Below are 15,292 nucleotides of genomic sequence, written 5' to 3' on the forward strand. Positions count from 1 at the left end.
TATTTCTTGACTTTTATTTTTATTTACTTATTTTTTTAATTGAGACGGAGTCTCTTTCTGCCACCCAGGCTGGAGTGCAGTGGTGCAATCTCAACTCCCTGCAGCCTCTTCCTCCTAGGTTCAAGCTATTCTCGTGCCTCAGCCTCCTGGAGTAGCTGGGATTACAGGCACCCGCCACGACCTCTGGCTAATTTTTTTGTATTTTTAGTAGAAACCGGGTTTTACCATGTTGACTAAGCTGGTCTTGAACTCCTGACCTCAAGTGATCTGCCCACCTCGGCCTCCCAAAGTACTGGGATTACAGGCGTGAGCCACTGCCTCTGGCCATATTTCTTGGCTAACATTAATTTTTATTAATGCTCTTTTCTGGATCCTGCACCCATGTCTGGTAAGGACATAGTTACTTAGAGCAGCAAACTTCCACTTGTTATGAAAAATGAGACTGAGTGAGTTTTGGAGATGTTAAATAGAAGTCTGAGTTGTAAGTACCACAGACTGTTTATTAATTGGCTTGAGAAAAAAAAAAAGAATTTACTGGATGGCCACTTTAGTGTCTTGGAATTCAAGTCACAGCCAAGTTAGGACAGAGCTGAGACCTCGGGCACCAGTGGAGTTGGAGCGGGAAACCTTCAGCTCTCTCCCCTCGCCTCACCTCTGCCGCTCTGGATGCCAGCTTTGTCTTCTGCAGACTGGCTTTCTTTTTGTTGTAGAAAACATGGTTGTTGGCAGTTCCTGAGTTTCATACTTTTCAGCTTTAGTCACTGAAGACTTGTTCTCTGGTTTCAAATGCCAATTTTCAATGAACTCTACCGGGGCAGGAGGCCATGTTGATCAACATGGCTGCTCCTGCAGTAACTGGGGAGGGAGAGAGATTTCCCAGAAAAATAAGTAGGTTGGGAAGACAAAACTATATGTACCATATGTTAGGTTTCTAGGGCTGCTGTAACAAACTACCATAAACTGGCTGGCTTAGACATCAGACATTTATTATTTCACAGTTCTGGGGGCTAGAAGTCCAAGATCATGGTGTTGGCGGGGTTGGTTCCTACTGAGGACTCAGAGAGAATCTGTTCCAGGTCTCTCCCCTAGTTTTTGGTGGTTTGTTGGCAATCTCTGGCTTTCCATAAGCATCAGCCTGATCTCTGCCTTCATCTTCACACAGCATCTGTTGCCCAGGCTGGAGTGCAGTGGCACGATCTTGGCTTACTGCAGCCTCGACCTCCTGGGCTCAAGTGATCTTCCCACCTTAGCCTCCCAACTAGCTGCAAGTTTCCCTCTTTTATACAGAACATCAGTGACATTAGATTAGGGCCCACCATATGACAATATGTCTTCATCTTAACTGAGCTAATTATATCTTCAATGACACTGTTCCCAAGTAAGGTCTCATTCTGAGGTGCTGGGGGCTAGGATTTCAACATATAATCAAGTTTATCTAACCCGAGGCCGCTGCAAGCCGCATGTGGCCCAGGACAGCTTTGAATGCAGCCCAACACAAATTAGTAAACTTTCTTTAAAAAGTATGAGATTTTTTGTGTGATTTATTTTTTAACTCATTAGCTATCGTGTTAGTGTATTTTTTTTTTTTTTTTTTCCTGAGATAGAGTCTTGCTCTGTCACCAGGCTGGAGTGCAGTGGCATGATCTTGGCTCACTGCAACCTCTGCCTCCTGGGTTCAGGCGATTCTTCTGCCTCAGCCTCCCGAGTAGCTGGGACTATAGGTGCACACCACCATGCCCAGCTAATTTTTGTATTTTTAGTAGAGATGGGGTTTCACCATGTTGGCCAGGATGCTCTCGATCTCTTGACTTTGTGGTCTGCCCGTCCCGGCCTCCCAAAGTGCTAGGATTACAAGCGTAAGCCACTGTGCCCGGCCAGCGTTAGTGTATTTTATGTATGGCCCACTACAATTCTTCTTCTTCCAATGTGGCCCAGGGAACCCAAAAGATTGGACACCCCTGAAAGGGTCTACCCAACCCATAAGATTTCATATAGGACAGTACATCATACACAGGGTATCAGAGATCAAAGAATGGAGGCGAGAGGCGAGGGCAAAGAATCATAAACTAGAATTATGAATTCCTTCAGATTTCATCTTCCAGGAGAGAAAAATAAGTAACCAAACCTGCATACAGAGAAAGAAATGCAGAACTTTTTTTGTGATAGTAGAGGTAAGATAACCGTCAAACATGTAGAATATAAATTAATGTGAAATACCACTGTGGCTGTAGTGGCAAATCAGACACGTCAACCTGCTGGGCCTGCTCCATTTTTCTTCCTCATGCTCACCTCCATTTAGTGGCCTCTATTTGCCAGGGGTGAGGGTGGGGTGGGTAGGGGGTGTTAATGGAAATCAACAGAACAAAAAAATGCAGCTTCTTGTGCTCCCCAGCAAACCTGAACAAGAGAGGGGAGCAGAGAGACTTTGGAGAGAGGAGGAAGTCAGGTGCAATGGTGAAAAGCCCTGCTTCCACGCCTACCTCCAAGTGCTGAAGGGGGCTTGTAGTTTGGCATTCAAGAGGACCAGCACTTTGGGAGGCCAAGGTGGGTGGATCACGAGGTCAGGAGATCGAGACCATCCTGGCTAACATGGTGAAACCCCGTCTTTACTAAAAATACAAAAAATTAGCCGGGCGTGGTGGCAGGTGCCTGTAGTCCCAGCTACTCGGGAGGCTGAGGCAGGAGAATAGCTTGAACCTGGGGGGCAGAGGTTGCAGTGAGCTGAGATTGTGCCACCGCACTCCAACCTGGGCAACAGAGAGAGACTCTGTCTCAAAAAAAAAAAATAAATAAAATGATGGTGGACCTCTACCTGACTTCTCATTTTCTGCTGGGGCCCCTTGAGAGACAAAGCCCTGTAGATGTCCCCTGTTGCCATGAGTATTTGTAGGGCATCAAGACAGCAACAAGTGGCTCCTGGGGCCCAAGATGACAGAGGAAACCAGCAAGATCCCTGGAACCTTCATCTCCTCGCACTGCCCATCCCAAGAGACCAGATGGAAGTCTCCACTGCAGCAGCACCAGTGGACAGATGCAAACCAGCCACACTGCCATAGCGGCTGCCTGTGAACCCAGGTCCATCCCAAGGCAGGGGAGGGGCAGAATCTATCATTGATCGAGTATTTAATCAGCAGAGACTGATAAAGTACTCAATTAAGCTAGATTTGGTACCTGAAATTAACATAAATTAACAGAATTAAGGTTTTCACTGTCGAAGTGGAAAATCAGAATCAGAGATCTGATTGCTTATAAAGTTCTATGACCAAGTTGAGTGTGTAAAAGATGAAAAACTATTCTTTCTGTTATGCTTTCATTTATTTAGCCATGGGATAGACTGAACACAAGCATCTCATTTGCACAGCAAATCAGAGGGTGGTACTATTTTTATTACCATTTTACAGATAAGAAGACTGAAGCCTAGGGAAGCTGAAAAACTTGGACTCAAAACCAAGTTTGAGTGAATTGTACGGCATGTGAATTTTATCTCAAAAATGCGGCTACAAAACAAAACAAAATGAAACACGTCTGTTTGGTCATAAAACCCATATACCATACACCACAGAATATATCTGGTTTAAGTTGGGCTATTGCTGATAGGAAGAAATAGGTTACTTCAGGTCGCATTTTTCCTTTTTAAGAGAGTGTGATATATCCCAAAGCAGAGATTTATTAGTTTTCTATTAAAAACAGTTCAAAGGCCAGGGCCTGACAAAACAAACTGATAAAAGTTCTGCATTTGGAAAAAAAAATGAAAAAAACAAAAACATTTTACACTTGTGCATTCACTGGGATGAGACTTCCATAAAGAGTTACATTGTCTCCTCAAAGCACTAAGGCCATACTGAAGTCCGCTTTGCTTAAGAAAGGGGAAAATTCACTTAGTTTTATTCAATGTGGCTTTAGTGCTTTGGACATTAACTTAGATTCATCACTATTCTTTCCTTTTTTCTTTTTCTTTTTTTTTTTTTTTGAGACGGAGTCTCTCCTGCCACCCAGGCTGGAGTGCAATGGCACGATCTCGGCTCACTGCAACCTCCATCTCCCAGGTTCAAGAGATTCTCCTGCCTCAGCCTCCCGAGTAGCTGGGATTACAGGCATGTGCCACCATGCCTGGCTAATTTTTTGTATTTTTAGTAGAGACTGGGTTTCACTATGTTGGCCAGGCTGGTCTCAAACTCCTGACCTCATGATCCACCCGCCTTGGCCTCCCAAAGTGCTGGGATTACAGGAGTGAGCCACCACACCCGGCCAGATTCATCACTTTTCAAAACTATGTTTTGTGTGATATTAATAAAAATCTTAATTTAATCCCTTATTTAAGGCACTGGTACCACTTTGAAGAGGGAATCACCAAATACACTAGGAGGAATTCATACTGTTTTTATGTCCTTCTAAATGCAAAGTGGATCATCACATTATAAGATTTATGAAGAAATATTCATTCTGTTTTTAAAAGTTTCTTCTAAGTTCACAAGCAGGATGACCTCTTGTTTCATAATTTATGGTAATGAATTCATGTTGTAGCTCATTTTGTAATACATTCTCTTAGAAAAATTACTTGACCTGGGGTGTTAAAATGGGTATGTACTGAGATGACAAGTTTGAAAGCCTTTCAACAGTTCTGTTCACAAGTCATCAGAGGAATGAAGGCGACATTTCAGAGTCCTTTAATTATCTCAGATGATGTGATAAGGAAAATAATATCCTAACTGACAAATCAAAATCATACGTTGGGATGAAGTCAGTTACATACACAATAGATTCCTTTCTCTTGAAAGCCGTGGTCTGGACACATTTCAGTAACTTTCTTCTTCAGCCACAAACAGTGAACCACAGAGAAAGCATGAAGTCTGCATTTCTGCATGGGGCACTTTCAAAATGCTGACTTGCTGCCATGGAAGTTCGCCCAGGGTACTGAGCAAAGTGAAAAAAAATGCAAGTTGCACAACAATGCGTGCAGTGTGACACCATTCACAGGGGAAAACAGATACGATAAGATGTATTATGACCTGATACAATACTATATTATATTATGTTATGTAGAAGGACAATTCTGAAAAGACCCAAAGGAAACAGTTAATAATTGTTGCTTTTTGGAAGAATAAATTGGGGATGATGGTATCTTTTACATATTATATTTCAAAAGGTTTTATGTTAGCAATATTAAGAATAATAAAATGAACAAGTAAGGAAAATAGAGAAGAAAAGAGAGTTGCCACATTGTAAAGAATAGCAGGTAAGGAGGCTGGGTTTGTCCAGTGGGAATGGACCCCAGCACCCCCAACTTGCTCATCCACCAGCGATTAGTTGACTCCATATATGTGAACATCTTCATGTACTGTCTCATCTCCTTTGATACCATACACTGAGCTGTCAGGAGCTCAGAGTACATTGCTGGGGTGTGACTGAGCCTTCTGGAAGTCTCCACAACATCTCTTCTACCTTCTGACATCATAATTACAGCACATGTGGAACTACTACTATGGTGGTGGTGGTTGTTAGGATGTATATACCATAGCATTTTAGTAGATACTGAGGTTCACTAAAACTGGGAAAATTCACACATAAAAAATATTTTTCTTTTGAAAGAAAGAATAATTAACTGAGCTAATTATGTTTTCATTGATACTGTTTCCAAGTAAGGTCCCATTCTCAGGTCCTGGGAGCTCGGATTTCAACATATTATCAAGCTTGTCTGACCTGCGGCCCACAGGCCACATGTGGCCCTGAACAACTTTGAATGCAGCCAGACACAAATTTTCTTAAAATATTATGAGATTTTTGTTTTGTTTTCTCATCAGCTATTGTTAGTGTATTAGTGTTATTGTATTCTATGTGTGGCCCAAGGCAATTCTTATTCTTCCATTGTGTCCCAGAGAAGTCAAAAAATTGGACATCCCTGACAGGGTGTCCATTTGTTTTCATGCAGGGCAGCAACTTATACACAGGTTGGACAAGCTTGATTAGCTCATTTGGTGTGAGAGAATCAACAACAGAAAAATAAACCCTGGAGAAGTTCAGTTTTGACCTTCTCCTTGCTCCATCGTCCTGCTGATGTGAAATATTGAAAACATCTATTCTATGAGGTTTGTAGAATACAGTTTGATTTATTTTACTTTATGATTCAAACTGTATGCTTTCACTTTTTAAAAGAACCACATATCCATGTGGAAAGATAAACATCTATTTTCTAGACATTTTAAACCTTCTAATCATTTTATTCTTCAGAGTCTATTTTCCTTCAGCTGGAGATCTGACGTGCTGGTAGAGAATCAATGGTGGTATGTTTGAAAAATCAATGCTAATGGGTTCCAACATGAAATCAAAAGGTGGGCATTTCCAGTGAAAACTTTCAAGTGTGTTAAAAATAGCACTCGATTTGTTATTTCTTAATAGAATGTAAGATTTTGAAGAATTTGGCAAAGTGTCAGAGATAGGCTACAAGCAAGTCTATGTATAGGCAAATACCTGCCAGCCGTGTTATCTGAGCCAGGGGGCTTTGCTGTGCTTCTCTCTGATTTTTGAGATGTGACATGCCCACAGAAAAAACCTCCTTTCCAGGATATGACAGAGAAAACTAGATTCCAGAGATGTGGCCTTGTTTTCATATTTCTGTCCCTTAAAAGTACTATGTTCATTCGCACTCCAGGTTCTTTGCATTACTTTTCCTTCTGCTTGGAATGGTTTTTCCTAAGATCTTCACATAACTGCCTTTGTTCCATCATTTAGATCTGTGATAGGCAGAATAACAACTCTCTTCTGCCCCCATGCCCTCCTACCCCCAACCCCTGATGATGTCCTAATCCTTGGAACTTTACGGATGTGATTAAGTTGAGGATGTAGAGATGGGAGGATTATCTAAGTAGGTTCAATGTATTCACAAGGGTCCTTTTAAGTATAAGAAGATAAGAAAGTGAGTATCAGAAGCAGAGAAGGGTCTGAAGATGCCAATCTGCTGGTTTTGCTGTTGGAGGAAAAGGATCACAGGAAGGAATGCTGACATCCTCTCAATGCGGGAAAAGGTAGGGAAATGGGTTCTTCCTAGACCCTCAGAGAGAATGCAGCCCTGCTGACAACCTGCTTTTAGCTTAATGAGACCTGTGTTGGACATCTGACTTTCAGAATGATGAGCTCATAAATGTGTGGGATTAAGTCATTAAATTTCTGGTAATTTACCATGGCAGCAATAGGAAACTAATACAAGGTCATAACTCAATTGTCACCTCTTAGAACTTCTTCATACCCCAATTAAGGAGTCTTCAGTCACTCTTTACTATGCCATTTTATACTCTTCATAGTATTTATCAATACCTGAAAAAATCTGAGATAATAAGTACAATTTTAAATAGTTTTCTTCCATTCGAATATGAACTCCTAAAGACAGCAGGGACTGTCTTGCTCACCATGGTGACCCCAGCACCTAGAATAATGTCTGGCACATAGTAGGTCCTCATGAAAACAGTACTGCTCCTTCCTTTACAGTCTTTCTTCTTCCTCCTCCTCTTCTTTTCAGAGTATATCTGTGGGAAGAAAAAAAATTTTTTATTTAAAATGTTTGTTTTTATTGGAAAATAAACCATTTGGAGCAATTTTTAAATGGATGGGCGGAAGAGTCCTCTTGCACCTCTCCCCTCACCAGCTTGCTTTTTTCCCAAGGTTGAGAATGAGTCTGGCCAAGTAAGTTATTCCAGAATTCCATCAGATCATTCAAGCCAGGAAAGGGGTGAAATTCCAAGATTTGCATCTCTGGTAAATTCACTGAGGGATGCAAATTGGGCCTGAGTCTGACATCCTTCTGGATATGATGTTACTGTTCATTGGTGGCTTAGTGGAAATCTTCCACAGGCAAGTACTACAGAATAGATTGGGGGATGGGTGGGTGGAGGCGTTTGTGAAATGCCTGTGCTTGGCACACAAGAGTCCTACCTTCCTTGGCCACTGTGGACTTGCCCAGCCTCATCCTTACCCAGGTTATATTCCAAGATCCCTGGAATTCTTGCTGATCCCTTGAAACACTGTGCTTTCATTCCTTGTGTCTTTCTCTTGCTGCTTCTAAGCTTGAAAGGTCTGTCTTTGCTTTGTCCCTGTGGTAAAGTCCCAGTCTTCCTTCAGAGAACGGTTCTCTTCTTCTATTCCTGTCTGTGTCTCCCTGGGTAACCTGCATTTACTAAGAGTTCTAACAGATATATCTTCATGGTCATCTGTCTGAAGACAGGGACAATGTCTCATGCCCTCTTGAATCCCAAATGCAAAGTATAGATATGGCACAGTCATTTTCTGGACGTGAGAATCTCTGTCCTGCATTAGACTGGACCAAGATCATGCACTATTCATTCCTGAATCTCAGAATCATGATGGCTCAGAGTGGCACTGCATATGTGTTTAATGGTTAGACTTGAATTAAATGGCATGGGTGACAGAGACTACTTGCTATCCCCTGGTTAGTGGTATTTTTAACTTATAAGATTTTTACCTTGACACCTAGCTAACTAGAACATTTCTCAGCTTTATAGCTAGGTATGGCCAAGAGATCATGTTACAGTCAATGAAATTTGGGCAGAAGTGTCAGGTGGCAGATTCTAGAAACCTTTGTTAAGAGATGGATGCAATGTGCCCTTTGACTATTCTTTGGGTTCTGTCTCTCATCCTCTGGTTTGGAACATAGATGCCTTTAGTCATGTGTCATCAGAATCCCAGTGCAGTACCCTGGGACTAGTAACAGTGAGATAGTGTTACCACTCCAGGCCTGGGGCAAAAGAAAGGAGGTATTTAATTGGGTACCTGGAAGAAGAGTGTTCTTGGAGAGGGCCTCCCATCAGGAGCCATAACTTTCTATGGAAAGAACTAGTAGCCTACAGGGATGTAGCTAAGAAAACAAATATCTGACCCTTCACTCTTCTGCATCCTCAAATAGATGCTCCCTATAAGCTGAACCAACCATAAATCAGAAAATAAGGGAGCCCATTGATGTGAACCTTGGAGGCCCATCTCCAGGGGAATAACGGGTGGAGTAGAGATATCAAGCACACCTGGGTAGACCTGCTTTCTCATTTTTAAAATAAAGGAATTAGATTGAATGATCTCTACTATCCTTTCTGGTTGTGATATTTCAGTGGATTTTCTGCATTCGAGCATTTTACAAACCTTCCTGTTACCTGTAGTCAGGCATTCCTGAGCATCAGGTCTTATAGACCAATGTTTGCAACTCAAAATTATATTAATTGATGAAAGGAAGACAACTAGAACAATGGGTCATATTAAAGAGTCCATAAATAGACCCACACACATATGAACAATTGATTTTATGACAAAAATTGCACTGTAGAGTAGTGGCAAAAGGATGATCTTTGTAATAAATCATGCTAGGTCAATTGTATTCTTATGCAGAAAAAAATCTTAACATGTAACTCACACATAATTATATTTGGACTATGAGCCTAAATGCAAAATAAACAAAGCTTCTAAAGAAAATATAGGAAAGTATCTTCATGGCATTGCTATAAGGTAAAAGAATGAACAAACGACTTGAACAAGCATTTCATAAAAGAAGCATATCCAAATGGCCAATAAACATAAGATAAGGCATCTAACTTCACTGGTTGTCACCAGGATGACTAACATTACAAAGACTGACAGTAACATATGTTGATGAAGATGTGGAGCAACTGGAACTCTCATACTCTGCTAGTGAGCATGAAAATTGGTATAGCCACTTTGGAAAACTTTTCCAGTATCTACTAAAGTTGAACATATACAAAACCTATGGCCCAGAACAAATAGGTATATCCACAAAAGATATGCATGTATATATTCACTAAAAAACATATACAAGAATATTCATTGCAACCTTATATGTAAGGGAGCAAAACTGGAAAAATGAAAGTGGAAACCAAGAGTACAGTGCATACAAGACTTGAGGTTTGTTTATATAATTAAATACTAATGTAGAGCAATAAAAATGAATAAATAATTGCTACATGCAACAACGAGGCTGAAACTAATGAAAAGTACACAGAAAAGCAAATACTGAATGATTACTTTTACATAGATTAAAAACAGGCAAGCAATAATGATATCAGAAAGCAGGGTTAAGATTACCTGTTGGGAGGATGTAGGGATTGGGGTCGGGGCAAGAGGACAGCTACTGGGGTGCTGGTAACTTTTTGTTTGTTTGATTATGGTCATGGTTCTATCAGTGTGTTTACAGCAAAACCTCTTTGAGCTATACACTGATTTGTGCCAATATTTTTTTTTGTGGGGCTATGGAGTTTTGTACTTGTCGCTCAGGCTGGAGTGCAATGGTGTGATCTCGGCTCATTGCAACCTCCGCTTCCCAGATTCAAGCAATTCTCTGGCTTCAGCCTCCTGAGTAGCTGGGATTACAGGCACCCAGAGCCATGCCCAGCTAATTTTTGTATTTTTAGTAGAGATAGGGTTTCACCATGTTGGTCAGGTTGCTCTTGAACTGCTGACCTCAGGTGATCCTCCCACCTCAGCCTCACAAAGTGCTGGGATTACAGGTATGAGCCACTGTGCCCAGCTGGTTTGTGCTTATTCTTATAAATAAAGACTTAGAAATTTGTTGACTTCAGTAAATAATTTTTTTCTTTTTATAAAAGCTGGGGCAAGAACGTGAACACTAGCCCTTCCATATTCAATAGTAATGTAAGGATCAGGACAAGAGCATGTCTGTGTTGCCATGAGAGGAAGTAACAACAGTGAACACTTCCAAACAAGATTTCTTTGAACAGGTGTTCAAAACCAAAAAGGTTTCCTAAGTCATTTGTGAAACTAAATTTTATTGCAGTCTGGAGCCCCGGGTATTGTGTCAGGAATCATATGCAATGAGATCATTTTCTTTTGCCCACATATCTGCCTGATAAAGAAAATAAATCTATTTGACAGAACAAAGAATTACCTCATATGAAAATATGTTGAGAAAAAGGCAGTATTATTCTCAACTCCTAACGCCTAGGAGAAAAATGATATGAGGTTTAAAAGAGTTTTCTGTCCTGAGAAAGATTAAATTTTTACAGATTCTCTCAGCAAATAGTGCATTTATGAAATAAACTCTGGGCCATCCACAAGCTAATTCCAACAAGTATTGTAGGTAGCTTACCTAAAAGACATCAAAATAATGACAAAAACAGCAATGACAACCACAACACCCCAAACAAGAGCCATGTTGATGACAAGAGGGGTGAGAGGTGACAGTTTTAACATAAAATCTGTCTATGCTAAAGAAAGTTAAACAAACTGAGCACCACACTTAACTAACTATTACCATCCTGGTGGCCAAGGCAAAAAGAAACTTCATAAATTGTTTAGCTCATTTAAAAAAAAAAAAAAAAGGAAGGAAGTGTGCTAGTGCAACATGAGAGAAAAACATTCCTAGCATATTAAGAGAAAGTAATCAGGAGGGTTTTTTTTATGTATGGTTTTAAACACTGTAATAGAATTTGTCATTATAGGAGGTTTTATAGTATATGTGAAACATTCTCAATGATCCCTGGCAGAAGGCAAAGGCATAACAACATTAAGTCGTGGTTTCTTAAAGGCACAATGTAATAGACAAACTCCTGGCTTTGAAGCAGTTGTGTAGTGTCCTAGAGGATGTGATGGATTTGTGTAGCCTGAGTTTCCTTGGTCACACTACTCTGGGGCAAAGTTAGAATAACCAGCAGGGTCTGTCTGGCCCTGACCCTCATCAACACTGCAGAATCCCTCCAGCTGCTCCTGGGAACCCCCAGGGGATGGCACATGTGTGCTTACCATATGGCCCTTTCAGCTACCACATGACCCTGCACTCAGCTTCCCCATGCTACAGTTCACTGCAGTGATGTTTGTGTTAGGGCACGACAGAACCACCCCCAGTGAGGATACTGACACCTCCAAGCCGCTATGGCTATGCTTCAAAGCCATAAAATGTATCCCCTGCTGCTGCAGCTGTTGGCACTGACCCCTCTCTGTCTCTCTCATGCCCACCAAATGTGATGCCTCCCTCTCCTTCTTCTGCCCAGATTGGGGCAAGGTGGCCCCAGGGAAAACTGTTTTTTCTGGACTCCATACAACTCCAATCCCAACTCCAACCAGATGGCACCATGACACTTTCTTGTGCTCACCTCTGGACCATCCAAAAACTGCCTTCTGGGCTGCCTGACAGTCATATTCTTAGTCTTACATGTTCCTACAGTGTCTCTTCTTTAGGACCCAGCTGTGGGGGGCTAGACCAGAAATGTTCTGATTTTGAGGAAAGTGTGGAGTTTATGAATTTTCCTTTCTGATATGGGTCTATTACCTTGAACCAAGCCTGTATGCTAGACTTTATATCCCTAAAACGCTCCTTTCCCAAAAGGAGGACCATCTTCCAGGAATGTCCAGGCTTGTGTGAATCCATGAGGAACATGGCGTGAACCCGAGCAGAGACTCCACCCATATCAGCAGGTCCTTAATACCTCCCCAATGTTTGTGTTTACTGCCTAGATCTTGTCCAAAGCCAGGCTTTTCCAGAAAGTTCACATTCCTCTTCTGACCTTGCATCATGCCAGAGAGGCAGCTCCATTTAAATAGCAATAGTCACAGTTGCTTAATGCCGGTTTCACACCATATACTGTGAGGCATTATTTCTACTTTTCACAGTCACTGCCAGGAAAGTGCTGTTATTCAAATTTTAAATGCAAAGAGGCCAAGTAAGTAGGTTAAGTGACTTCTCCAAGGCCACAATGAGTGGTCAAGCTAAGACTCAAACCCAGATTGGTTGGAATCAAGCCTAGGCTTGTCTTGTGTAATACAGTTCAGTATTATACAGGCCCTGGAACCGGAATCTGTGCAGGAACAGCTCTCTTAGGACATATTCAAATATTTTCATCCTCTTTGCTGAGAATTTAAGAGATGAATGTGAACTCCCAAACACACAGCTTCTTGAGTCCTGGCATAAAGTCTGTTCTCAGATGTCTTTTCTTTAGACAGATTTCACACTGTCATCATTTTCTAACCTAGGGTAGCTTCCACCTCAAGTACAACAGGAATAAATTCTAGTAGTTGGTCAGTTCAAATTTCCTCCATTTCCATGATTCATTCTTGGCTCAGAAAACCCTGAGTCGACTCAGGCTGACGGGGACCCCTCTTCTTGTGCTTCCATGTGTCTTGTGATTGAAACCACTTTTGCAAAGATTTTGACAGCAAGAGAGGTCTAGCATGGCTGACTCCATCCTGCTTCTAGTCTCATAGGCTGGCTGTCCTTGCTCATCCTGGGCATATGTCAAGCTAACCATGGGAGAAATTTAGTTTATAGATTAACTTTAGAACAAGGATGATAATAGTCCCTCCCTAAAACTAACCTCCTTCTTGCTCAGGGACAGAAGCTGTCTTTGTAAAACTAATGGAAAGCCATGAGATTAGGATTATGGAAGGGGCCCAAATTCTGCTAAAATGTAGGCATAGTTTTTATAATCCGTATGTTCAAGAGCATATGGCCAGAGGCCATAATATTTGTGACTTTCCCAATTATTGCTATAGATAACATCACTATTGTAGAACCTAATATTGGTCTTTTGAGACACTTTTCAGACTTTTGCATTCTGGCAACTGACTGACCCCACCTGGACACGTAACTCATGACTTAATCACACCCGTGGTCCCACCTCAGAGGCAGATTCAGTACACAAGGACCATTTTTCACACCCTTATGATTTCATCCCCAACCAATCAGCAGCATCCATTCCCTACCCACTTGTCCACCAAATTATTCATAAAAACTCTAGCCTCTGAGTTCTTGGAGAGGCTGATTTGATAATAATAAACTCCTGTCCTTCTGCTTGGTCAGTCTTGCATTAACTAAATTCTTTCTTTATTGCAACATTGCTGTCTCAGGAAATTGGGTTTATCTGTGCAGCCAGCAAGAAGAACCCATCAGGCAATCACATTAATACCCCTGTGAAAACCCTTTCCCTGAAATCAACATTTCTTGCTACCTTGCTTTTTCCTGTCCCATAGCTCTGTTTCCATTTAGGGATTCCTGTGCAGCTGACTCTCACACCTGCCTCCAGGGTGGAGCCTGTGACCATCTTTTGATCATGTTAGCCACCAGCCCCACCCTGAACCACACTGAGTCTCAGGACATTTTTCCAGGAGTGCTGGGACAAAGACACATTCTTTCTCATGGGATTTGAAAAAGGAAGCATATTACTCTGAGAGTTGCTTATGGCCATTTTGGGACTCTGAGTGGGGCCAGCCTTAGAATGCAGCCAATATCCCAGAAGGCAAGTGGAGAAATGGAAAAGAAACCCAATGGCTGAGCTGCTGGGAGTGAGCTTGTCTGAGGCAAACCTTCCTTGAGAGTTTTCAGTCATGTGAACCAATCAATTTCCTTCCTGGTTTGGGCCTGATTGAGCCAGATTTTCTGTTGCTTGCAATACAAGCATCTCACATATACATTTTGCAATAATAGTCCAATTTTTTGTTGTCTCTCTCCCTAGATTGTGAGCTCCTTGATCCCTAAGAGAAAACTAGTTGAAGGAATGAAAGGACAAAAAGACAAAAGGAAAAAGAAATCTGTTGCTCATACGTGTTGAGGACTTGTTTAAGGCCATTGCTATTTAACTAGCTATTCATTGCTCTTCCTGATTCATGGACATTCCAATTAAAGAGCTGGATCCTTTGAGAAATCTTCAATACCAAAATCCATGGTCAGGAACAGTGCTCATTTAGTGGAAAGGAGTTCAGTTCCACCAGAACTTATGACATCTGCAGAGCAAGGAACAACTCACAGAGAATCCTGCAAATGAACTTGCATTTCTTATCATGTGATAAACAAAAGAAACTTTAATTTATCCATCTGTAAATCTGGGTCTTGGAAATAAAGCACTGGGGAAATGGATGTCTACAGGTGCCCTCTGCAGAAATGTTGCCCCTTGACTCCAAGCTCAGAGAGGCTTGTATTTGAAGATGTCAGCAGCCTCCTGCTCCACAAATGAATCATGAGAAGAAGGGAATGAAGGTGGTTGAAGTAGGTGTGGGCCTTTCATCCTTTACAGTATGCCTATCATGAGTATCTGATGTTGTTATGTGCATTTATTTGTACTTCCACACATGCACCCATCTAAGACAACATTTTCTGTTGGGAGTTTCGAAAAAAAAAAGTGACGCTGCTGTTACCGAAGCCCCAGGAGAAAAAAATCTGCATAAATGTGGATGGATTTCTTGCAATCTCCCCTGGTGCTGCTTGTCCCAGTCCTTGCCCCACCCACCTACTATGCACACAGGAACAGCTCTGCTCTGCGTATACATTATT

At 41.6% G+C, this 15,292-nt stretch overlaps 1 long non-coding RNA gene across 1 annotated transcript in view; it reads right to left on the reverse strand.

Annotated features, from left to right (window-relative positions):
* Window positions 1-971: 971 nt before the first annotated feature.
* LOC105509865 overlaps window positions 972-15,292 on the reverse strand; it is a 41,848-nt gene continuing 27,527 nt past the window's right edge. Inside the window, exons 2-3 of the long non-coding RNA XR_001001492.1 lie at window positions 7,404-7,520; window positions 972-1,274 (exon numbers count right to left, since the gene is read on the reverse strand). This is a non-coding gene — a long non-coding RNA (uncharacterized LOC105509865). The remainder of the gene's footprint in view (window positions 1,275-7,403; window positions 7,521-15,292) is intronic.

Source organism: Colobus angolensis, unplaced genomic scaffold (genome assembly GCF_000951035.1).
Source record: "Colobus angolensis palliatus isolate OR3802 unplaced genomic scaffold, Cang.pa_1.0 Scaffold180, whole genome shotgun sequence".
In the NCBI taxonomy this organism is placed as follows: Eukaryota; Metazoa; Chordata; class Mammalia; order Primates; family Cercopithecidae; genus Colobus; species Colobus angolensis.